Source organism: Sus scrofa, chromosome 14, assembly GCF_054392235.1.
Source record: "Sus scrofa isolate SSC_HxYL_T2T_F1_AM1 chromosome 14, Sscrofa_HxYL_maternal_Yorkshire_Landrace_v2.0, whole genome shotgun sequence".
In the NCBI taxonomy this organism is placed as follows: domain Eukaryota; kingdom Metazoa; phylum Chordata; class Mammalia; order Artiodactyla; family Suidae; genus Sus; species Sus scrofa.
The window spans coordinates 118,795,665-118,823,099 of record NC_139396.1 but is presented as its reverse complement, the minus strand read 5'-3'; the positions used below and the strand labels follow the sequence as shown (position 1 = coordinate 118,823,099).

The 27,435-nt window shown below is 33.5% G+C and overlaps 1 long non-coding RNA gene across 11 annotated transcripts in view; it reads left to right on the top strand.

Moving 5' to 3' along the window:
• The window catches only part of LOC102159151 (uncharacterized), a 662,825-nt gene that overhangs the window by 407,120 nt on the left and 228,270 nt on the right, over window positions 1–27,435 (top strand). For all 11 annotated transcript variants that reach the window (XR_014827619.1, XR_014827618.1, XR_014827623.1 and 8 more), the window contains one exon: window positions 7,981–8,040. This is a non-coding gene — a long non-coding RNA (uncharacterized LOC102159151). The remainder of the gene's footprint in view (window positions 1–7,980; window positions 8,041–27,435) is intronic.

Here is a 27,435-nt window from a genome sequence, read left to right as displayed (position 1 = left end):
TTCTAATCTTTTCTTATTAGAACTCCAATCTTTGGATTAGAGTCCACCCATACTAACTCATTTTATTTGAATTGCTCCTTTAAATACTTTATCTCCAAATTCTGTGGCAGGACCTCAACATATAAATTTGGATGGTGGCAGGCAATATTCAGCTTATAACTTTAATTTTCTAGTTTTCACTCATTTGAATCAGTTTGTTTCCCTTATATGATTGAACTCACTGATGTAGTATCAAATTGTTATCAATAAATTCAAGATAGTCTGCTTCTAATGGGGAAAGAATGATCTACAAAGCCACAGACTTAATTATAAATTTTTTTTTCTCACACATTGGCCCCATTTTCATTGTATTTTTACTAACTCCTTATGGAATTAGGGCAGAAACTATTTTTTCATTAGGATTTTGGGAAATTGAATAGCCTCTTTTTGTTATTCTTGCTGTGGATATGAAGCAATTTGTAGATCAAATCTCTTGGATTGTTCTTTGTTTAAAGACCATCCTTGTGAACAATATCAGTCACCAGGTGATAAAGATACTCAAGTACCTATAAAGGGGTCCACATGGAGAGTAACTGAGGACTAACCTCCTTGGTTACAGATCGAACCTGCATCCTCATGGATACTAGTCAGATTCTTAACATGCTGGGCCACCACAGAAACTCCTATTTTCCCTTGTTTATTATTTTTTCCTTAGTTTTGAATAACTAAACTTTTATAGAAAGATTTTGTATTATATAACCTTTTTTAGACAATAACAATTCCCTAAGTGTGTATTTCAACCCATTAGCATTATTATTATTTTGCATTTCCACAGAATACGTTAACTTATACATTCTTAAAAATATCATACAGTCTGTTATTGGTATGTTTATCAATGAGGAAATTCTGAGTAAATCAGAGAGATGGAGCCAGATGAGGGTGGTGGAATGAAATATGACACAGAGATCAAGGAGATGTGTGTGGCAGAGAAAGGAAAGGAAGATCCACAGAAGAGCATATGGGAAAACAGATATTTGGATAAGGAGAGGGGAACAGGGAGATGAGCAGGTCAAACATTGTCAAAATTGAGAATACTGGGAGTTCCCGTCGTGGCGCAGTGGTTAACGAATCCGACTAGGAACCATGAGGTTGCGGGTTCGGTCCCTGCCCCTTGCTCAGTGGGCTAAGGATCTGGCATTGCTGTGAGCTGTGGTGTAGGTTGCAGACGCGGCTCAGATCCCACGTTGCTGTGGCTCTGGCGTAGGCTGGCGGCTACAGCTCCGATTCAACCCCTAGCCTGGGAACCTCCATATGCCGCGGGAGCGGCCCAAGAAATAGCAACAACAACAACAAAAACAACAAAAAGACAAAAAAAAAAAATGAGAATACTGGATCAAAGCCTCCTGCCACTGTGTTTAAATAACCAAAAATGAACCCTTATAAAAATGTACATATCATCTGGAATTTTTTTAAAAATGTAACTTTCCCAGGGGGGTCTTTGTAATATAGATCTCATCCTTATTGTATAAAAAGAGGCAAGAAAATGATTACTTTGATTTTAATTTTTTTAATTTTGTCTACTTTTAAGAGAGACAAAGAGAATTCTGAGTAATCTTTCTGTGATATGAATGATCCTTTACAAATGACAGCAGGGATACTAAGGTGCTCACATCATCCAGAAGAACAGCCAGTTGCCTCATAGTTGAGTCTCCTCATTTTATGTACTTCTCCTAATTGATACTTAGATATTTGCCAATCTTAGGCAGTGCCATTATTAATTTCCTGCCAGGGTTCCAGCCAAGATCATCAGTAATGGTGTACCTCACACTGATGAGCTCTTAAAATATGACAGATGTACTTCCACTCAGACCCCTGTATCTCCCGTTGAGTGTGTACAAGCTGAACTGAATGCAGGGGATGAGAGTCAGCCCTAAGAATGAGTCCATATTATCATACGGTTGAGGGAATTATTTTTATTTTTTTTCATTTATTTATTTACCATTCATTCAAGTTTGCCTAGCATGAACTAGGTCTAGGGATCGACAGAAGCCATATAGTACTAATTAAGGTAACATAATTCTTTTATTTCCAATATTTTCTACCTGAGTTATATCAGACTGAAGAGTCCTATAAAAGAGTTACGATAAAAGCTTGAGTTCCTCCTTCAGCTTGACATATTGGATAAATGTTTTTCCCAGAACAACTGGGTTTGATTGACTCTTGTATTCTTAGGGATAGAGTAACACACTTGTATTATTTATAACTAAGGATAATGACTTATTTGAGAGACACTGCCACTCATAAAAAAAGGCCTTTCTTGGCTGGTAGCTTGTGAGATACATTTTGAAACACAATTTTTTTCTATATAAAATAGTAGTTCAGATAATATCATATGTCAGTTTCTCAATCTTTCAGCTTTTATATGAAAATTTATACATCTCAGCTCCTTTCCTCTATATTCATTTGATTCACATGGTGTTGTGCAAGAGACTTCCAGCATAGGGCAATTTAATGTGAAGCTTGCAGGCTAAGACGTCATTTTCTTCTTTGAGAACATTTCCTTGTGCCTCATTTTTTTCTATAAAATAGAATTGCTTTTCATACAACTTCCCAACTCATACTGATACTGAATAAATAACTAAGAAATATCTTAAAGTTCTTTTTTCCCTTCTTCATTGGAAGAAGACATACTCAAAAGGCTAGACTCTGTTTTGGCTGACTTTCAGTGTTACAATGATTATGTGTTCTTTAAAGTTATAATTTAGATTTTTTTTTTCTTCACTTGGCTCAATATTCTAAGTTCTCTTATTAGTATTTGAATAATAAAAGTCCTACTTGGCTTTTATTTTTCTGTTTTTATAAAGCCCTCAGGTTGTTTTGGCGAATATCACACATTTTTTAAACAAAAGAAAACCTGTCTTATCATTCACAAAGTCAGGATGGGAGGGAAAATTTTATATGGCTGGCCAGACTATCTCACTGAGTCCGATTTCACAATCCATTAACACTCTGAACAGAGAAATTAATTTGAACATCTGTCATATTCTAGAAAAAGGTACAAACTATTAGGAAATCTTATTCAGTTGACCTCTTAGAAAGGACAGAAGAGTTCACATTTATTAATAAATAAGGTGGAGGGATTTTTTTTTTTTATTTAAGTATTCCTCAAGAATTTAAAGTTTCCTCATTGCCCTTGATGCAGTACTAGAACAAATCTCAGAAAGCAGTATGGCTACATAGACAGCTTGCTAATGAACTCAAAGAAAAGTAAGAATATGCACAAAATGTGAAATGGGATTCAGGTAACTAGAAGGAAAGTCAAAGAGGTCTAGAGTTGTAAAATTACTGTTAGGAATGCTAACAAACAAATAATTACCCTTGTGTATATTGTCAAAGACTGCCAATTAAGTGTACTAAGCAAACAAAAATAACAAATGGGCAGGGATAGAGTAGCTGCTCCTTCTGGTATCATTATTCAGTGATATTCAAGTTGAAAGTAAATTATCAACTCCTGCTCCTCCCTGCCTCCTTTCACCTCCTCCTCTTCCTTCTCATTCTCCTTCTCTTCTCCTCCTTCTCTGTTTTGCTTTCCCTTCTCATTACCTGTTCTCCTGTCTCTTTCACATTACCTTTTTCAAAGTGAAAAAAGGATCTTATGGTGAGAAATCAGAATTTAGGATTCTTATGTCAGAAACAAGCATAGGATCCAGTTTGAGAAGCTGTAAGTTTGCAAAGAGAAGACATTGTCAGTATGTGTGTATTGATTAGGAATAATAACACTGATATTCTACTGCTACTGTTATGGTCACTGCTGGTATCTATAATAACTGCTTATGGACACTTTGTCATTTAGAAATTAAGTGGATTTTTATGAGCTTGCATAACAGCTAAGTCTCAGAACCATAATGTTAAAGCAAAACTGTTCTATTTTAAAGCCCAAATATAACCTCTACAATATATCACATTACAAACAGATGGAAAAAATTGTTTGCGGAGGGAAGTTGTTACTTGTTCATTTTGAAATCTAGAAATACTTTAAATTTTGGACTAACTTTGGAGTGTCTTTATTGAAGAACCTGAAATTCTAATAAAAAGAGATGTTTCAGGGGAATTTATGGTTCAAAATTTGAAATTTTGTGACTAAGACCATTTCTCACCCTTAAAGAAAAGGCAAAGCTTGAGGCAGGTTTTGTGATGTACATGAACCCTACAGCAGTCTCTTCTACATGTCTCACTTTTATTTCCTTGCTTATCCTTTCTGGAAGGACCACACTCTTAGCAAGATTTGCCACTAACTATTGGGCATAAGAAGGACAGAACAACTTTCCTTAGTACCCACCATATGATCCATACCTGGGGAAAAGGAATTCTCTCATCTCATTAATGACTTATGTGGAGAAATCAGTGGCACAACATGAGAGAATATTGAATTAATAAATCAGGATACTCAAATATCTTTAAGAGTTGACTTATGGACAAAATATATCAAGTTGAATATAACCCTAGTACACTGTTGGTGGGATTGTAAATTGGTGCAACCACTGTGGAAAGCAGTATGGAGAGTCCTCAGAAAACTAAACATAGAACTACCATTTGATCTAGCAGTCCCACTCCTGGGCATCTATCCAGAGAAAACCACGACTCGCAAAGACACATGTACTCCAGTGTTCATTGCAGCACTATTTACAATAGCCAAGACATGGAAACAACCTAAATGTCCATTGACAGAGGAGTGGATCCAGAAGATGTGGTACATATACACAATGGAATATTACTCAGCCATCAAAAAGAATGAAATACCAGCATTTTTAGCAACATAAATGGACCTAGAAACGATCATGCTAAGTGAAGTCAGCCACACAATGAGACACCAACATCAAATGTTTCACTGACATGTGGAATCTGAAAAAAGGACAGACGGAACTTCTTTGCAGAACAGATGTGACTCACAGACGTTAAAAAACTTATGGTCTCCAGAGGAGACAGTTTGAGGGGTGGGGGGATGTGTCTGGGCTGTGGGATGGAAATCCTGTGAAATTAGATTGTTATGATCATTATACAACTACAGATGTGATAAATTCATTTGAGTAATAAAAAAAAGAAAATAAAGAAATAAAAAGATTGAATATAATCAAAAATAAATGTAAAATTCTTCATTTGTGTCTAGACAAGTGACTGTAAAAAACAGAAAATAAGGTGACATGGCTAAGCAGGTGCTTGCATGACAACTTAGAAGTTTTATATGATATAAAAATCAGTGTATATAAGAACTGAAAGAGCACAGGCTCTTGAGTCAACAAAGATAGATTCATTCAGACTGTGAGGCTTGAACTATTTCGCCTGATCTTTCTGAATTCTTATTTCCTTTTTTTTTTTTTTGCACAGTAGATTTAATTACAGTAATTTCATAAAGAGATCATCTGTTATAAAAGTATAAAGCTCTTCATAGAGTAGCCATTAAATAAAAAATCTGACTTCCCTGCCTCTTTATAAAATCAATTAAGCTTATGCAAAGTGAGCCTGCATAAAAATAACTAAATGATAAGTACAAGGGTAGTCATAACCCTGCTTTATCTAGCAGGCTAGAACAAGCTGGAATGACTTCAACAGAGCTTGATCTAGCTGATAAGACTCTTAATATCATGCTACACAGGAAGTAGGGGGAAAATGAATATGTTTAGAAGAATGGAAATGTTGCGTATTTAGTGAAATTCAGTTCAAACCTCTTGTTGTACAGGATATGATAATTGAGACGATCTTTTTTTTTTTTTCCATAAAGAAAAAATTTGCCCCAGACTGTGTTTTTATTCAAACTGGGAACTCATTTTGAAGGCTTAGTTGGTATTTCAGAAATACGGGTTAGACAATGGTTGGTGATAGATGGGATTGACCTGGTAAAATGCTATGACCAGTCGTCATAACGTCATGGCACTGGGGAGGAATCAGAATGCAAGTATATCCTAGAGGACCAAACCATTGGCCTTTGTCTTGTCAAACTTTAGTTGCAAGTCTACCTATCTCTTTCTCTCTCATGGAATACAAACAATTATCTTTAAATCCTTTCATGGAAAAGAGCAAAAGTGATGAAACCTTGACAAAGCCCAGATGGATCACAGAAGGAATGCCACTGATGTGCATATTGTTAGAAGAGACAGGGGCATGTTTTAGTTCATCAATCCTAGGCCTATAGATAAGTTACTGTGCTGCATTTTCTGTCTGCTCTGAGACTGGACAGAGTAAGATGACAGAAAACAGTCCATGGGACAGAAAAAAACAAAAATGAACAAAAAAAACCCTCCCTGTGAAAAAGCATTCCGTACATGCTAAAAATTTACCTATCAAAAATATTTGCACTTCCGCTTTAGTCAGTTAGCCCTAAACTTCAATATACAAGAGAACTGGAAAGGGAATTTCCATGACAAAAAAAACCAAAAATGAATGAAGTATTTTGATGTTGCCAGTAAAATATATGTTTTTATTTTTAAAAAGTGTGCTTTTAATGAAAATAAGCATCTTAATATGAAAAGCTGGCCCTCATCTGATAGGCAATTTGGCTCATTTCAATTAGGAGACATGTTCTCATATTGACAGGAATTAGAGCATGAGATGAACTACAGAGGCTGTGTTCATCTGAAGCAAAGAGTGCTCTCAAATACAATAGATGATCAGTAGGTTAGCTCTATACCTATTGGTACAGAAAAGAGGGCATTGCTCAACTTTATCCCCCCCATAAGACTCAATTTACAAATAATATTTTAATGGATATAAAGGCATTGAGCTTCCTAATAACAAATAGTAAGCATCTACTTTAGATTCTCCTAATATTTTCTCTTCCATCTAATTTATATTTCCTCCATTCTATTTAATAAATTATTATAGTTTAGTGTTTAGGTCAAGGCTTTCCTTCCAATGCTTTCTTTCCATGGATTTTAACCTTAGCAAACTGAATGTTTATTAATTACAAACCATAATTCACAGCAGGTTATTACAAGGATAATATGGAAGGTAATTTCCTTTGGGTCTTTTTTTTTTTTTAAACATGACCAATATCTCCAATGTGATATAAACCACAGAATTTTATGGGATTCTTGTTCTAAAATATTGTAATCAGTGAAATATTGTTAATAGTTTCTGGGAAATTTTGTATTTCTCATTAAATGAAAATGCAATCTCTTTACATCCTTCAGTTTTCTCTCCTGGGAATTTTATTGTGCTATTACTGACAATCAAAACAAGGTTTATGTTAACAATAATAGTTTGAATGATAGTTACTACAACATATAATAATTCTTCTAGGCAAATTGTTTTTTTTTTTTTTTTCAACTATCTTAAAAAATCTATACCTGGGAGGGAAGTTTGCTCCTGCAAAAGAAGCTTTGGAATCAGAAAGTGTTCAGTTGCTGGTTTCTTCTCAGAGTTAACAGTTTTTTATAATCTTTTAAGAAATTATTTTTATTTAATTTTTCATGTCAAAAATGAGAATTTCAGATAAAATTTTTGCTTAGGCAAAAGAAATGTACATATGCACAAGTAGACACATATAGAGGGACTTATAGCTACAGATTTAGCATAAATATTTGTCTTTCTTTAGGAACCAGAAGTATCTGGGCAAATCTGATGTGTAGTTAGGGTGGGTTTCCTATGGCTTTCAATTAACTGAAGTAGTTTTTCCTGAGTATGTAAGTACCTGTGTACTGAATATGTTTGCCTGAACACTCAGTCACTGCAGGCTGATAAGAGCAGCATAGTATCTGTGGCCTAGAGAATCCATGCCTGAAACTTATGAAGAATGCAGTTACCTGTGCAACCTGAAGGACATATTTTTGTGCTGCTTTTTCTGGGAGATACTGCACATCTTTGTGTATCGCCACTTCATAGTCTAGCAACTGGAATATACCAAGTGTTCAGTAAGCATTTGTTATGTTAGTTAACTACTGAGTTAGAGTTCATTAAATTAACTAAGTGACCCTAGTGACTGCCTTCATACTTTAAATGTTTCAGATGCTTTCTCAGCATGACTGGAATACGGTCCAAGGAACTGAGCCTCTGCTGAGTGCAATAGTAAGTAGTGATTTACAGTCTTTAAATGTTGTCTCTGGGAGAAAAGTATGAGCTACTGTAGAAAAAGTATTGAGATATTATCTATTGGTCTATTCTAGTGGAGCTTGCCTTGAGTCAACATGGCTGAAACCAGATAGTTTACACTCCACTCTTTCAGGGGGTCTCCATGAGCATCAGTATCTGTATATTGTGAGATTTTAATGTCTTCTGTCCTCACTGAAAGTTAAAAAGCAAATGAAGTGTAACTTAATGTAAGCTGTAAACCTATTTTGGCTAGAGTATGATCTAGAAAGTTCATGGTTGTGTGTGACTCCAGGGCAATTCAAACAACATGATGCTCAAGGTCCAAAGCAGAGATTAATAATCAGGCTAGCAGTGAGGCTTTGAGGTTAGATGTGAAGGTGATCTTAGAGGGCAAGAAAACTACTAAATGTTTATCAAAGAATCTAATGTAAATGGTAATGTATTTTATCTTCATGTAAATCAGGCTGTGAACTAGGAGTCAAGGCCATCTGTCTAATTAGCCTTTCTTTCCTTTCTCTAAAAGACAAGTCTGTGTTTTTTGCTCAATGATGAAGGCAGTGCTACTGTTCAGTTCAAAGAAGTCTTGCTATGGAGTAGATTTTATGTTGTGCCATGATGCTCAGTGTGTTCAAATAGTTGATTCAGCAATTCTTCCAACACTGGCTTCTTCCCACCTTAAATGAAGATACCTTTATAGAAAAGTTAATTATTAGTATAAGTGGAAAGAAAATGACTTTATTGTTATAGTTTAGTAATTGTGAGGATATAATTCAAACCGTACTCAGACTTCTTGGAAATAAGAAAGATATAAGCAGAAAAACTTTAGCAAGATTCTTGGTGTGGTTCCTATAACAATTTTGTTTCTGTCAGGTCAAAAATACTGACAGTTACTTCCCTGCTGTATTGTACTCTTAGAATCAATTTATATTTTACTGGAAGAGTAGAAATATTTAGATTGTAAACAAATAATAAAATAAATTATAAGATTTGAACTATATCAAATATGAAAAATAACTTAATTATTACAATAAAACATGAAAAATACCAGTCAGTTACCTCAATGGTCAGTAAATAGTGGCAAAAATAAATGTATTAGCAACAATAAATAATGACCATTGCAGGATATTGGGTACAATTAACATATTATGGTTTATCAAATGCCCTAATACAAATATGTTTGAAAAAAAGTCATTCATTGTGGGGTTTGGGGAAGAGAGGGATAAGGTAATGAGACAGTGTACGTGATATTTAAAAATTTCAGAAGGTGTCTTTCACTAGACAGAAATTATAGGGAAGACATTTTTGGCTGAATATTTAATGGATTTGGAAAAAAAAAAAAAAGAACCTGGTATTATCCTGTGTTGGCTAGATTTAAAAGGCCACTTCCCTTCAAATCATCAGTAGCATAGCACACACTGACTTTCCTCAGCAATACTTATTTGTAGGGCTGTATTGACACAGGCTGAAGTATTTTGATACAACAGAAATGAGTCTGCCCAGAGGTGTTTAAGGAGCCATCACTAGGCTATGGAATGCTTTCTAAGGTAGTGTTAATATGCTGCCAGGAAAACCAGTTTCAGGATACAGTCCAGGATTTTCTATAAAACCTGTTTTCTCACACTTGCTGTTCTTTGTTTGATGTTTGTTTTCGGTAAGCATGAAAACATGAGCTGATACTAAGTTATTTGGACATTTTATCTACATAGGTATATCATTCACAGAAACATGTGGAAGCTTAATAGAGGAAAATGTTTTTTTTTTCTGTAATTCTAAGCTATAACTAATTTGAGGTCTTCCTCTTGTAAATGTAACCTAGCCTTCCCTAAACTTTAGTACTTGTGAGATTAAACAATGTCACAATAATAGGAATAATCTAAACTTCATTATCTTCTTTCCACATATCTTTTCATAGTTCTCTACTTTTGCTTAAGATGCAAACTAAAATCATCATTACTTATGGAAAATACATTTATTAGGATGGCACCCTCGTAACTTCAGCCAGGTCTACTGGGAAATTCCTCACGTATTATAGCAGATGGACATCTTTAGTTACATGATACTAAGTATTTTTTCAGAATAATGTATATTCCTTTTAAAAAAATTATTTTTCTATGGCCACACCTATGGCATATGGAAGTTCCCAGGCCAAAGATTAAATCCAAGCCACAGCTATAACCTATGCCACAAGTACAGCAACACCAGATTTTTTAACTCACACCTCTGTAGCAACTCGAGCCACTTCAGTCAGATTCTTAACCCAATGTGCCACAGTGGGAGCTCTGCAATATTTTTTTGCCACTGAAAACTATGTCCAACATGTATCACTGCCATTCCTCCTGGACTTTGAGGTACAGTTTGCATCCAGTGAAAACTACCCTTTTTAATAACACAAATCTATGAGTGCTGACAAACATTTGGAGCTGTAACCATCCCCACAATCAAGATCCAGAATATCCTATTACTCCAAAGAGTTGCTTAATGCCTCTGTCCCTCCCCTCAGTTCCTGACAACTACTGCTCTATCTGTTTAATATCGCCTTTTTCTTCAGAGCACCATATAGATGGAATCATTAAGCATACATCTTCCTATCTTTGGCTTCTTCAACTTAGCATAATGCTTTTGAATTACACATGTTTTGTTGATTATATCAGTTTCATTTATTCTTTCATTAATTATTTTTTTCTGAATAGAATTTCATAACCATATTTATTGACCCATTTGCAAGTTGATGGACATTTGTTTGTTTGTTTTCCAACATAAGTCTTTGTGTAAACATATATTTTCACTGTTCTTAAGTAAATAGCTAGCAGTGGAATTTCTGAGTTGTATAGTAAGTATCTTAATAAGAAACTGTCCAATTATTTTCCAAATTGGCTTAAATACTTTGTACTAAAGCAATGTATGAGAGTTCTAGGGTGTTCCAGATCCTTTCCAGTATTTGGCATTGTGAGCTAGATTTTGTTGTGTGTTGTTTTGTTTGAGTTTGTTTTATTCTAATAGATATGTTTGGTAACTAATGGTGACTTGAATTCACATTTTGTTAATAACTAATGATTTTGAGCATATTTTTTGTTGTTGTCTGTTGCTTCTCCTTTTTGGTGTAATTATATATCTGTATATTTGTGTGCATGTGTTTGTTAGTATATATTATTTATTAATGCACATATTTTATGTACATTAAATCCTTTACTAGATAGGTATTTTAAAGATATATTATTTTCATTTTTGTCTTTTTCCTTTTCTTAACACTATTATTTGAAGTGTAAATTTCAAAATTTTAAATTAATATCAATTTATCAGAACTTATCCTTTTTAATTGTTTGTGAATTTTATTTAATTCAAAGGCACACAATTTTTTCTATATTTTCTGATAAAAGTTATAGGTTTTACATTTATTCTTTGATATTCTTATTTTTCCATGACATATTACATAAATAGTTCATGTATTTTAAAATTTGACTCATTCCACATTATTTTTTTACATATCACAGTGTATATTTTTATTTACTAAATTTATCTTTTAATGTGAAATTATAAATTCATAGGAAGCTGCAAACATTTTTGTACAGATACCTTTCATTTACGATGGTAACATCTTCCATAACTGTAATATTAAAAACAGAAAACTGACATGAAGCTTATTTGTATTTCACCAACTTTACATAAACTTATTTGTGAGTGTGTACAGACATAGGCAGTTTGATTGAATGTGTATGTATTTGATGCTGTTTGCTTGGAGATGCAAAAACTAGACTCAAAGTACTGGGAGCTTTTCTCCAGGTTTCCTATCCAGACTATCCAGAGCCAGTCAGACTGTTGCTTAATCTACTCTGGTGTTATTAACAGATGAGGAATATTTAATGATGATCAAAACAAAAATAACATCGATAAAACACAGAGAGGAAAAAATATTACCCTCTGTCTCAGGGTTAATCAAGGCAAAATCCTAAGCCTCTTTAACTTCAGTCATATGGTTTCTCTTTTATGGTCTCCCTGGTATTGATCATACAGTTCTAACACATATCAACAACTTTCAGTTGTGAATTTCATCTGTTTCAGTTATGTTAAATAGAATTTAATTTCATTGGTAAAAATAGAAATGTTATTAATGAGCTAAAAGGGCACCTAAAGAAATACTAATAAATTCAGTGACTTTTAAAACATCTGCTCAAGATTCTGGTTCCTTGGTATCTACAGTGAACTCAGAAAGAAACTAGATGCTTACCATAAGCTTATAAATAGAATGTGAAAAAATTAACATTTTAAAAATGTTTTCACTATTTTTAGTTTGGATTATTCTATTTTTTTTTATAATGTGTGCTTATAAGTAACATTTTTTTTCAATGAATATATAAAGAACAGAGAAGGTAATCATGCATCTGCCCCTAAAATAGTTCTTTTCCCAAAACCAATTTTTATAACTAAAGTATAGTTGGCTTACAATATTGTGTAATTTCTGCTATACAGAAAAGTGATTCAGTTATACATACATATGTGTGTATTCATATATATATATATATTCTTTTTAATATTCTATTCCATTATGGTTTATTACAGAAGATTGGCTATAGTTCCCTGTGCTATACAGGAGGACCTTGTTTTTATCCATTCTATATATAGAAGATTGCATTTTCTAATCCCAAATTCCCACTCCATCCCTCCCCTCATACTCCCCCTCTCCCTTGGTCTATTCTCTATGTCTGTGAGTCTATTTCTGTTTCATAGATAGGTTCATTTGTGTCAAATTTTATGATGCACGTAAAAGTGATATATGGTGTTTGTCTTTTTCTGATTTACTTCACTTAGTATGATAATCTCTAGTTCCATCCATTGTGCTGCAAATGGGATTAATTTATTCTTTTTATGGCTGAGTAGTATTCCACTGCATATACCTACTATATCTTCTTAATCCATTCATCTGTCAGTGGACATTTAGGTAGTTTCCATATCTTGGCTATTGTGAATAGTGCTGCTATGAACATAGAGGTGTGTTATCTTTTTGAATAACAGTTTTGTCTAGAGATACGGCCAAGGGTAGGACTGCAGGATCATATGGTAGTTCTACTTTTAGTTTATTGAAGACCTATCATACCGTTTTCCATAATGCCTGCACTAACTTACATTCCCACCAACAGCATAGAAGGGCTTCCTTTTTTCACACCCCCTCTAGAATTTGTTATTTGTAAGCTTTTTAATAATGGCTATTCTGACTGGGGTCAGTGGTACCTCATTGTAGTTCTCAATACCTATTTTTAAATTTTTAAACGTTTTTAAAATCAAGCAAACAATTCATAATGGTAAAACTGAAAATCATGACACAATTGTAAAGAATATGTATCAACAAATGGCTAGAAATAAAAAATAATGATAATTATACAAAAAGGGATTTTTCTATATTATGGATTCTATATTATGGAATGGACATCATAATAATTTTTGTTGTCTTAAATTTAGTTTTTCTGTACTTACTTGGAGATATTTTATAACCCAGGAGCTTAGTATTTGACAGCAAATTTTGTCTTCACAAGTTTCTCATATTTTATGGAAACTGCCTTGACTATCTTTTCTAGTAAAATGCATGATCGTAAAAAAAAAAAAAAAAAAAAATCTGTGTCATATCAGCAAAGGAAAGTGTCCAGCTGAAATAATTCATTGATATGTCTAAACAGTAGAATAACAAATAGTTTTTATTCTGAAACAAAGTTTTATAGCTTCCTGTATTACTCCTGAACATTCCACATATTTTTTGTTTAATCTCCCTAACAAGTTAAAAAACAAAACAAAACAAAACAAAAAAAAACTGTTTTGTATTCTCTATCATTCTTGAAAAAACCTTAGCATGACCTGATATGGAAATGTTTTCTATTTGTTAGACATAAGGAAGTTGCAAATATAAGGAAAAAAGTAACAAAAACCAATCCAACCTAAACTAAAATATAACAAATCAAAACAATTTTAAAACTTAAAAAAAGAGAAAAAAAAAAGAAAAGAAAAGGAACAAGGCTCTGGCTCAGCAGAGTTTCCCTTTTAAAAATCTGTAAATGTAAGAGTTCTACCCATGGCACTGTGGGTTAATAATCTGTGTGGGTAGGTCACTACTGTGGCTTAAACCTCTGATCCAGAAACTTCCATATGCTGTGGGTATGGCCATAACATTTTTTTAAAAAATTAAAAATTTAAAAATCTATAAATGGTGTTATTAAAATGTGAAGCTATAAAAAAATCACAAAGTATTACAAAATAATGATTATGTATATCAATATTATATTTGTCATTTCATTGTAAGTTATCTTAGATACAATAATAAAGAATTACAAGGATACTCTAAAGCTACATTTACTTGGATTATGATGGGCTTATTTTGACTTATAAAACATTAATTTAATATTAAAAGACTTTAGTGATTATTTTCTTTGATCTTATATCTTTCCACCTGATAAAAGGCATTTCTGATTTTCTAATTATTTCCAGTGTCCAAGGCTTTGTGTGTCCAGGTAAATGAAAAAGACCTCAAAAAAGACCAGGCCCAGTTGAGTGGTTTGTGTTCAGATTCATAAAATTAAAATATCGAGAAAAATATGCATATATATCATTACAAATTACCGTAAATTTTGCGAAAGAAATTGACACATTTCTACTTTAGTTATTAATCACGGGGACTTGGTGCTTAAGAAAAAAAAGGCTTCTTGAAAAAGGTGATACCTAATTGTTACCTGAAGGATAAGGATACATCAATGTGAAAAGTTCAGGAAGAGCAATCCTAGTAGAACAAATGAATATAAGAAGGTTTTTACTCAGGGATCAGTGTAATGTTTTAGAAAAACTGAGTAAAGATAAAGTAGCTATGCAAACAAATAAGTGGAGAGGTCGACTATAATTAAGATGGAGATGAAAGTAGGGTAACAACACACAGTGCTCTGCTTGGCCTGGTGTAGTAGTAGTAGTAGTAGTAGTAGTAGTAGTACAGATGCAAGTTTTTTAAATTGTTTGTGCCATGCCTGACAAAATTGTATTTTTTAAGGTCATTATACTGGTTGTGGGAGAATGGATTTGTAGGTGGAAATCTGAAAAGAAATTTTTTTTTTGTGTGTAATCAATATATTACTATATAGTATATATATATTTGTCATATATAGAGTATACATATACATATAAAAGTATACATACCGTATATGGGTGTGTGTATGCAGGGACCATGATAATCATCCATTAGAGAAGTGATGATGCCTTGTATAGTAATAGTTGAAATGAAGAGAAGAGAAGGGATTCATGGTATATTTTGGAGTTAGATTCCAGGTGTGCAGATCAAAGAGACTATAATAACAAATGAAATTTTTTTTTCTTTCTGGACCCCTACTAAATTTAAAATTAATTAAATGCCATTTATGCACAAAAATATGAAATTAATTAAAACATACAAAATTGTATTAAATTGTAGCAACGATTTCGTGGGTGAGCAGGCAAGGATGGATTTACACATCCCAGAAAGCTTAGAGAAAAAGATGTAATGAAAAACCATTCTTTTCATCCTTTTATACTCTTGGGCAATAATGGGATTCTAATGTTCTGGAGATTTGATTGTAGATACAATTTTTTTTAAATCAATTCATTCTTCATCTTGAACCTCTTTTGTTGTTTCTCATTTCCTTCCACTCTGCTACTTCTTTGTATGTTTAATAACTAACTCAGGAACATTTTCTATTTTAGATTGCCTAATAGACACTATACAGTATAACACTATATTATTTGGAAAGAAAAATGCTTCAGGTTGGTCTACTGAACCTAGTATTTCTTGAAAGGCACAGAGAAAAATGAGAGAACTGATGGTATGTTCAGCTTAAACACCAAGTTGGCTTCCCTTCAAACTCAATTTCCATTCCTTATATACCCTTTTTTTAATAGTTACATCTTCATTTCAATAGTAGACAGTAGGAAGAAAGATAAAAGCAGATTTAGAATGTCTTTGATTTTAAAAACAAGCAACCAGCCCTACATTAAGTTAGAGATTTTTTTTTTCTTTCTCAAAAGTAGACATCAAAGTAAACAAGTTAGCTGCTTTTATTAGCTCAACTGACAGATGACAAACTATCTTCCCAGGTTTGGAATCTGGAGTAACCCAATTGTGGATATGCTAAGAAAGTACATGGATATGAGAAAATTGATATGTTTTCCACCTAAACTCCCAAGAAAGGAGTTACCTTACTTTTATCTTATTATATTAATCTGCATAAATGATCTGAGATTATGACTCATCTGAAAACAGGACTGCTTTGAAATGAACACTATATTAAGCTTACAAAAAAGTATATGAAAACGCATTATTATAATAAGCCATTTAGTCAAGCTCCATTTTTAACAATAACGTCTTCATATAGTTGCTGAATTATATTCATTGAAGTTGCCTGATTACCTTCTTTTATTCAAAAATCTAAAACAATCAAATAAATACACAGATAGACTAAAATAAAAGGTAATCTCAGTCAACAGAAAAAGCTATTTTAAAATGATGATGCTTTATGCATAGAGAAAAAAATTTTATACCAATGCAACATCAAAATAATTTTGTTACTGCAAACTCACCTTTGAGATTAAATACTTCCTAACCTTGATATTGTCAGAGATGTGAATGGGAGGTGTGTCACTTTTATTTCAGAAGCCTCTGTTAATAAAATCTGAATGAAAGGAAAATTTGAAAAATATTTTATATTAAAATGGACTTTTACTTTATACCCCATATGGGCCTAGTGTTTTCTGTTTGGAACATTATTAATTAATTATTCAATTTATTTAGTAGATATAGACTTATTCAGATTGTCTATATCTTTTTATGTCACTTAGGACAAAATTTATTTCAAGGGATTCGTCCAGTCTATCATATCAAATTTCTGGCCATAGAGTTGCTCATATTGTTCCCTTATTATCCTTGTCATGTCCATGGGATCTGTAATGGTGTCCCTCTTTCACTTCTGGTATTAATAATTTTTTAAATAAATTTGTATTACTCAATGAATTTATTACATTTATAGTTTTACAATGATCATCACAACCCACTTTTACAGGATTTCCATCCCACAATCCCAGCACATCCCCCACCCCTGGAACTGTCTCCTTTGGAAACCATAAGTTTTTGAAAGTCTGTGAGTCAGTATCTGTTCCGCAAAAAAGTTCAGTCTGTCCTTTTTTCAGATTCCACATGTCAGTGAAAGCATTTGATGTTGTGTCTCATTGACTGACTTCACTTAGCATGATAATTTCTAGGTCCATCCATGTTGCTAAAAATGCTGGTATTTCTTTCCTTTTAATGGCTGAGTAATATTCCATTGTGTATATGTACCACTTCTTCTTGATCCACTCCTCTGTCGATGGACATTTAGGTTGTTTCCATGTCTTGGCTACTGTAAATAGTGCTGCAATGAACATTGTAGAATACATGTGTTTTTTCGAGTCATGGTTTTCTCTAGATAGATGCCCAGGAGTGGGATTCTTGGATCAAATGGTAGTTCTATTTTTAGTTTTCTGAGGAATCTCCATACTGCTTTCCACAGTGGTTGCACCAATTTACAATCCCACCAACAGTGTACTAGAGTTCCTTTTTCTCTACACCCTCTCCAGCACTTATTGTTTGTAGTCTTTTTGATGATGGCCATTCTGGCTGGTGTAAGGTGATACCTCATAGTGGTTTTGATGTGCATTTCTCTAATGATGAATGATTTTGAACATCTTTTCATGTGTTTTTTGGCCATCTGTATGTCTTCTTTGGAGAACGATCTGTTTAGATCTTCTGCCCATTTTTTGATGGGGTTGTTTATTTTTTTGATATGGAGCTGCAGAAGGTGTTTATAAATTTTGGAGATTAATCCCTTGTCAGTCAATTCATTTGCAAAGATTTTCTCCCATTCTGTGGGTTGTCATTTTGTATAGGATTTCCTTTGCTGTGCAGAAACTTTTAAGTTTAATTAAGTCCCATTTGTTTATTTTTGATTTTATGGTCATTACTCTAAGAGGTGGATCTGAGAAGATGTTGCTGTCGTTTATGTCAGAGAGTGTTTGGCCTATGTTTTCCTCTAAGAATTTTATAGTGTCTGGTCTTGTATCTAGCTCTTTAATCCAATTTGAGTTTATTTTTGTGTATGGTGTTAGGGAGTAGTCTAATTTCATTCTATTCCATGTGGCTGTCCAGTTTTCCCAGCACAACTTACAGAACAGGCTATCTTTTCTCCATTGTATATTCTTGCCTCCTTTGTCATAGATTAGTTGGCTGTAGATGCGTGAGTTTAATTCTGGGCTTTCTATCCTGTTCCACTGATCTATATTTCTGTCTTTGTGCCAGTACCATATGGTTTTGATGATTATTGCTTTGTAGTATAGTCTGAAGTCAGGGAGCCTGATTCCTCCAGCACCATTTTTCTTTTTCAGGATTCTTTGGCTATTCTGAGTCTTTTGTGCTCCCAAATAAACTTTAAAATATTTTGTTCAAGTTCTGTGAAAAACGTCCTTGGTAATTTGATAGGGATTGCATTGAATCTGTAGATTGCCTTGGGTAGTATAGTCATTTTGATACTATTGACTCTTCCATTTCAAGAGCATGGTATGTCTTTCCATCTATATGTGTCATTGTTGATTTCTTTCATCAGTGGCTTATAGTTTTCAGAGTACAGGCCTTTTGTCTCTTTAGGTAGGTTTACTCCTAGGTATTTTATTCTTCTGGATGTGATGGTAAATGGGATTACTTCCCTAATTTCTCTTTCTGATCTTTTGTTGTTAGTATATAGAAATGCCATTGATTTCTGTATATTAATTTTGTATCCTGCAACTTTGCCAAATTCATTGATGAGCTCTACCAGTGTTCTGGTAGAGTCTTCAGGATTATCTAGGTATACTATGTCATCTGCAAATAGTGATAGTTTTACTTCTTCCTTTCCAATTTGGATTCCTTTTATCTCTTTTGCTTCTCTGATTGTTGTGGCTAGGACTTCCAAAACTATGTTGAAGAGTAGTGGTGAGAGTGGACATCCTTGTCTTGTTCCTGATCTTGGCAGGAATTCTTTCGGCTTTTCACCATTGAGAATGATGTTCGCTGTGGGTTTGTCATAGATGGCCTTTTTTATGTTGAGGTAGGTTCCCACTGTGCCCAGTTTCTGAAGGGTTTTTATCAGAAATGGGTGTTGGATTTTGTCAAAGGCTTTTTCCGTGTCTATTGAGGGGATCATATGGTTTTTGTTCTTCAGTTTGTTAATGTGGTGTATCACACTGATGGATTTGTGGATATTGAAGAACCCTTGCATCCCTGGGATAAATCCTGCTTGATCATGATGTACAATCCTTTTAATGTATTGTTGCATGTGATTTGCTAGTATTTTGTTGAGGATTTTTGCATCGATGTTCATCAGTGAAATTGGCCTGTATTGTGTTATTGTCAGTTTGTCCTATTAAGGTTATTTGCAGTTGCCTTATATATTGTGGTGAGCCTATGTTGGGTGCGTAGATATTTAAAATTGTTATATCTTCTTCTTGTATTGATCCTTTGATCATTAGGTAGTGACCTTCCTTGTCTCTTAAAATATTCATTTAAAGTCTATTTTGTGTGATATGAGTATTGCCTCTCCAACTTTCTTTTGATTCCCATTTGCACAGAATGTTTCTTCCATCTTCTCACTTTCAATTTGTATGTCCCTAGAAGTGAAGTGTGTCTCTTGAAGACAGCATATATATGGATCTTGTTTTTGTATCCATTCAGCCGGTCTATGTCTTTTGGTTGGGGCATTTAGTCCATTATCATTTAAGGTAATTACTGATAAGTATGTTCTTATTGCCATTTTATTAATTGCTTTGGATTTGTTTTTGTTGCTCTTTTGTCTTCCCTTCTTCTCTTGTTATCTCCTCTTCTAGTTTGATGACTATCTTTAGTGTTGTATTTGAGTTGATTTTTCTTATTTGTTTGTGTATCCAATTGTAGATTTTTGGTTTGCAGTTATTCTTAAGTTTTGATATGAGTCTTTCTCTCTCTCTCTCTCTCTCTCTCTCTATATATATATATATATATATATGAGATTGTTTTGAGTTGTTGGTCTCTTAATTACAGGTGCATCTCCAGTGTCCTGCATTTGTACCCACCTCTTCTCATGATTTCTGATTTTGGTGGCAAATTGTGCATGTATGATTTCATAGCTTTACTGTATATACCTTTACTGGTGAGCCTTGTCATTTGTGGTATTTTTGTTTCCTGTTGCTGTCTTTTCTGCCTAGAGAAGTTCCTTTAGTATTTGTTGTAAAGCTGGTTTAGTGAGGCTGAATTCTCTTAGCTTTTGTTTATCTGTGAAGGTTTTGATTTCTTCTTCAAATCTGAATGAGAGCCTTGCTGGGTAAAGTCATCTTAGTTGGAGGTTTTTTCCTTTCATCACGTGAAGTATATCATGCCACTCCCTTCTGGCCTGCAGAGTTTCTGCTGAAAAGTCTGCTGATAACCTTATTGGGGTTCCATTGTATGTTATTTGTTTCTTTTCCCTAGCTGCTTTCAAGATTTTCTCTTTTTCTTTAATTTTGGTCAGTTTGATTAATATGTGCCTCAGGGTGTTCCTCCTTGGGTTTATTTTATATGGTACTCGTTGTGCTTCCTGGATTTGAGTGAGTGGTTCCCTTCCCATGTTAGGGAAGTTTTTGGCTATTATCTCTTCAAATATTTTGTCTGTCTCCTTCTCTCACTCTTCCCCTCTGGCACCCCTATAATACAGATGTTGGTGCATTTAACATTGTTCCAGAGTTCTCTGAGGCTCTCTTTGTTTGTTTTCAATCTTTTTTGTCTTTTTGTTCTGCATCATAATTTCCACTAATCTGCCCTCCACCTCACTTATTTGTTCTTCTGCCTCCTGTATTCTGCTGTTAGCTGCTTCTAGTGAATTTTTTATTTCAGTTATTGTATTTTGCATCTCTTCTTGTTTTATATCTTGTATCTCTTTGCTCAATGTTTCCTGTGAGTTATTCATCTTTGCCTTCAGTTTATTTCCAATGTATGGCATCATCTTTAGCATCAACAGTCTAAAGTCTTTTTCCTGGAGGCTGAGAATCTCCTGATCACTTAGCTGATTTTCTGGGTTTTTTTCTTTCTCCTTCATCTGAGTTATAGTTTTCTGTCTTTTCATTTTTGTAGTTTTTGATTTGGTGACCTCTTGATGTGGCCTCCTCTTTGTCTTCTGGAGTAGGGTATCTTCTTGAAAGTTTCCAGTCATTGTGGTTGAAGATTGCTCAGAATTTAGTTGTAAATAAGTTGTTGTTTTTAGGAGAGAAGTTGAGCTCAAGTCCTTCTGTTCCACCATATTAATCCCATCTCCTGGTATTAATAATTTGCATCCTCTTTCTTAGATCATCTAGTAAAAGGCTGATTGATTTTATTGATTATTTAATATTTCTTGGTTTTGTTTTTGTTGATTTTCTTTATTGATTTCCTGTTTTCAATTTTGTTGATTTCTGCTATATTTTTTTTTCTGTTGGTAATGTATTTGATTTGCACTTTTTTCTACTTTCCTAAGGTAGAAACTTAGGTTATTGATTTTAGATATTTCTTTTCTAATATATTCTCTCAACCCATTACTTTCTCTTTAAGCACTGCACTTAGTGTATTGGACATGTTGTCAGCTTTTTTGTATAAAGATCAAGGTATGAAATTGCTGGATGCTATACCAAGAGTAGGTTTTGCTTTCAAGAAATGGCCAAACTGTCTTCAAGAGTATCTTATCATTTTGCTTTCCCCACAGCAATGAATGAGAGTTCCTGTTTTCCACATCCTCACTAGCATTTGGTGTTTTCAGAATTTTAAATTTTACTTTTACTAACTGATATTTGGTGTTATCTCAGTGTTGAAATTTACAGTTATCTAAAGCATAACTTTGAGTATCTTTTGATGCTTATTTACCATTGAGGTTTATGTTCAGAACTTTTGCTAATTTTTTTAATTGCATTGGTTACTTCTTACTGTTTTTAAAATTTTTTTGTATATGTTGGATACAACCATTTTCATATGTGTGTTTCAGATATTTCCTCCTAGTCTTTTATTTGTTCCTTTTATCCTCTTGAGTGTGTCTTTCATGGAGAAGTTTTAAATTTTAATGCAATTTATTGATTTTTTTTTTCTTTCACAAATTTTGTTTTTGGTATTTTATCTAAAAAGTCACCTAGATTTTCAAGGTCACCTATATTTTCTCCTATGTTTTCTTTTAGGAGTTTCATATTTTTTTATTTTACATTTAGATCTATGATCTGGTTTATGGTCATTTTTAATAAAAGTATGAGAGTTGTGTCTAGTGTCTAGGTTAGAAAACATTGCCATATGAAAGATTCCTATTCTCTTACTTTTCATGATCAAATAAATTTCAAGTAGTTACCTTTGAATAATTAAAGCACAGAAATTTAGAATTGAAGAAACGTGCAAGCTACTTAATTCAGATTTTTCATGTTGGCATTAAGGAAGGTAAAATCCAGAGAATTAAGTTCATTTTTCAAAAACTATAGGGGTCACCATTAATTCAACAATCAGTGTTCTGAACATTTAGAATTGCAGTTGTTGTCATCCCAATGGAAATAACTAAAATCACCACCAACTCAGTTATGCTGTACTTGAAAACTGCATCTTTTTCTTAATTTAACCTTATAAATATATATGAGATTTGTGAAGATTAAATTAAATTGAGTTTTTAAATGAAAGTATTATATAAATTATAAAATACAAAACATATCAGATTCAGAATTTTGGTTTATAAACAAAAATAATTTCTCTTTGGAAATAAACTGTCCTCTGAGTTTAAATGAATTTTTCTTGAGAATAGTTTGATCTTTATTGATCTGATTACTACATTTCAATTAATACAGTTGATAAAATTCAGACACTGAGGTCTCCTCCTCATTCTGCTATAAAATAAATGTCATTTCTTCATATATGATAATTCTCAGTATTAGAAAATATAGAAAAATTGCACATTTTTCTTTTCACTTGTGACCTATTCATCACATGTATACCATGTTTTTTCTTCTTCTTCTTTTTTTTTTTTTTTTTAGTATCTATGTTAATAAAAGATAGCTATCATTTTCTAACCATGTGAAAGTCTATAACATCATAGCCAGCCTGGTTTAATACTCTGCATTGTGAATGATTATTCCGTTAATTTACTAAAAATGCTATAAAAGGCTGAACGTTTGATTTTGTGCTGACATTTTTGGTTTACTGAAAAGACAGAGCCTGAAAGTAAAACCAACTTTAGATCAAACAAAAAAGGATATTCTAACTTACTGTTGACAGACTGTTTCTAAACCCATTTACAAGAAATAGTGCCATCTCTCTGCAAATGACAAATCAAACACTGCTGTTGTTCAAGCCCATAATAATAAGAGAAGTGGCTAAAATGTGTACCTGTTTATGTGCTTTATGAGTAATGGAAATTATGTTAAAATAATATTTTAAAAACATTAATTCCCCTGCCGTTAGAATCGGGAAACCATTCCCCAGATACTTCCAAATTTGATTGTGGACAGTATGCTGCCATGTAATACACTGGATCAAGAGACACTAAAAATTTGTTTTTGTGTAAAATCTCCTTGTTTTTAAATGCTGACCTTATTTTTTATGAGATACTATTCTGGGCACATAAAATATTTCTGACTATAAAATTCTTCCAGAAGTCAGCCAATATTATATCCATAAAAATAAAGTAAAATTATATTCTTACCATATTAGTTTTGTAAATTTCATGTTATATGACCAAGGTATAAGATATTCCCTTGCTATTCTTTAATATAACTAGCTAAATTATCCATTTTTTTCTAGGGCTAAAGGAATTAGTAATGGTAAAGTACCTATTTGTACAGAAAAATGTTCAATACCCTTCCAAATCATCAAGAATGACTCATTGCTATGCTATTCTTAAGACGAGTGCAGAGTCTCTAAATACAATGATCTACTATAGATTAGTTCTAATAAAAGGAAATAGCTTTCTTGCCTTAGGTTGGTATGTTTAATGTTTATTTATTCACTAAACAGAAAATTCATTAGAATTAGATTGCATTTAGATGGTTTATTGACAGAAATAATTTCTTATTTAAATTTTGATAAAATTATTTGAGGCTCCTCATTTTTTGTCATGTGTCCTTAATTTGCAGCAGAGAAAGAAAACTTTTAAAGATTGTAAACTTTAGTTTAATCTGTATATGTATATATATTTATCTTTTTGTCTTTTAGGGCCTCATGCGCAGCTTATGAAGGTTCCCTGGCTAGGGGACCAATTGGTACTGTAGCCACCGGCCTATACCAGAGCCACAGACATGTGGGATCCGAGCTGCCTGTCCCACCTACACCACAGCTCACAGCAATGCCAGTTCCTTAACCCACTGAGCAAGGCCCAGGATCAAACTCGTGTCCTCATGGATGCTAGTCAGGTTCACTAACTGCTGAGCCACAACGGGAACTCCACCATTTAATCAATATGACATAGACATTGAAATTCTAGTTATTTCTGATTAGTTAGTATAATAGAGTTTTTCAAAATAGCACTTACAGTTTTCAAAATTCTTAGACAAATCATGATGCTTTCATAAATACTGTAAGTATATATATTAAATAACTTTGTTAATAGGCCAAGTCACTGTACTACACTATTATTTAAATATTTTGTTTAAATGAGTCATTTTTAGTGAATATTTTCCCAAGTACTAAAATTCTAAATTTGGAGTTCCTGTTGTGGCTCAGCAGAAACGTATCTGACTAGCATCCATGAGGACGCAGGTTCAATCCCTGGCCTTGCTCAGTGGGTTAAGGATCTGGCATTGCCATGAGCTATGGTGTAGGTTGCAGGCGTGTCTTGGATCTGACGTTACTGTGGCTGTGGTGTAGGCCAGCAGCTACAGCCCTGATTTGATCCCTGGCCTGGGAACCTCCATATGCCCCAGGTGCAGCACTAGAAAGAAAAAAAAAAAAGTAGTACATTATTAACCTCTTCTTTGAATATAAATATTTTCAAGTATTATTATCTGTAATGCTTCATTATTTTAAATTGAGTGCCAGGTCTCCCAACATTAAGATATTTTAATAAACAGTGAAGAATTTTAAACAAGAAAATAGACATTTCTTTCCCAAATACTTAATCAAAAATTACTATGAAAAATGGTCTTAAATTGAGAGAATTACATTTCTGTAATAAAGTTTTAATTTATTATGGAGATGCATTTTGTTTTTGGGTTTTTTTTTTTGTTTTTTTTTTTTGCTTTAATTGACAAATGCAATTTTAAAACTTTTAGATAAAGCAGCTGGACTTTCCCAGTCTCTACCCTATCTCTACCTTGAGACTGTATGTACCTTTGGACTTTTAGAACAACAAGTTGTTTAGCAATTCCATGGCGGTTTTGTTCTCCAGTGGGCAACTGCTCATTTTAATGCTATCTGCAAAAGAAGCTGTTCAGGTGGTGTCACATACTCCTAGCTGTGTTCACTGTATTTCGATGCTATGTTTACTACATTTGAAGTAGACTGTATAAGGACCATACTGAATTTCATCACTAATCATTTATCTGTAGTACCCAACAGATTTTTTAGCCAGGCTACTTGTCACCAATAACAACTGGTTGGAACTGGATCTGTGGCTGCTTCAGTGGCTGAGGGATTAATTTTCTAAGAGAAAGATGAAATCTACTCACTGGATATCTGATCTAGGCATTGTCTGAATTTAAATGTATGAAATGCTCCTTCTGAGACATGTCTGGATTGTCTGGGCTACCATATGGAATAACGTCATTTTGGAAAGTTAAATAACAGAAATTCAAAAAACTTTTTGGTATTCTTTACGAATACAAATATTTTTGAGAAAAAATTTTGAAAAGGATTTAACTTTTTGTTTCAGTTTTGCAACATTACCTTTAACCTAGTTAAATTAAATACAAAATGGTCTCAACAATATAGTCATAATTTTTATAATGATAGTGGTGACATCGATGCCACACTATAAAAAGATTTTCTGAATTCAAGATAAAATAGGGAGTTCCCGTCGTGGCGCAGTGGTTAACGAATCCGACTAGGAACCATGAGGTTGCGGGTTCGGTCCCTGCCCTTGCTCAGTGGGTTAACGATCCGGCGTTGCCGTGAGCTGTGGTGTAGGTTGCAGACGCGGCTCGGATCCCGCGTTGCTGTGGCTCTGGCGTAGGCCGGTGGCTACAGCTCCGATTCGACCCCTAGCCTGGGAACCTCCATATGCCGCGGGAGCGGCCCAAGAAATAGCAACAACAACAAAAAAGACAAAAAAAAAAAAAAAAAAAAAGATAAAATATATCCTGCAACTTTTTTTAATGTATTCTTTGGCTTATCATTAAAATTTTAGCAGTTTTGGAGTTCCCACTGTAGCACAGCATGTTAATAACCCCACTACAGCAGCTCAGTCTCTCCAGAGGTGCGGGTTCAGTCCCTGGCCCAGGAACTTCCATATGCCTTATGTGCGGCCACTAAAAAAAAAAAAAAAAAAAAAAAAAATAGCATTTTCAAGAACCTTAACTCTCAAAAAGCAATTGATGAAGACAATGTCCAATTCTAAAGATATAAGCATTATGTTATATTCTCTTGTTATCTACCTGGTTAAACTGGAAATTGTGTCTTACATTCTTTCTTGTATGTTTCTGGTTGATTGTAAGAGAAACTTGGATACGAAGTGAGAATTGGAAAGAATGTAGAGATCTTTATTCACAGATGATCTTGTGATCAAGTACAGCAATGGCAGATGCAAAAGTGATTGTTCTCACTCCATCTTCCTGACTTCTGGCATTGCTGACCAATAGCAGCTCCAGGAACCATGGGTACAAACTACGTGTTCTAGTGAAAATGTGTTAGACAAAGATTAAAACACTTGCCAAAATTTGGCAAAACAAATATTTACTTTGGACAGCTCAGCATTTTCTCTGTAATTATCAATTTCTTTATCTATAAAATGTGTAAAATAATTGCCTTTTAATTGATTTAGCAATTAAAAATGAATCATTTGAGAAAGCAATTTAAGCGATGAGATCCTGCTATATAGCACAGGAACTATATCTAGTCACTTATGATGGAGCATGAGAATTTGAGAAAAAGGAATGCATATGTGTATGTGTGACTGGGTCACCTTGCTGTACAGTAGAAAATTGACAGAACACTGTAAACCAGGTATAATGGAAAAAAAATAAAAATCATTAAATTAAAAAAAGAAAGCAATTTATACACTACATCACACTGAAAAGCATATAATTGAAATACTCCAGTATAAATACACTCCTGCTCAAAATAGTCAGTTTTTTATCTAGGTTGTGACTTTTTTTTGATTCAGGTTTTCCCATTTGTATTATTTGTGCTAGGTTCTATTCATTTGT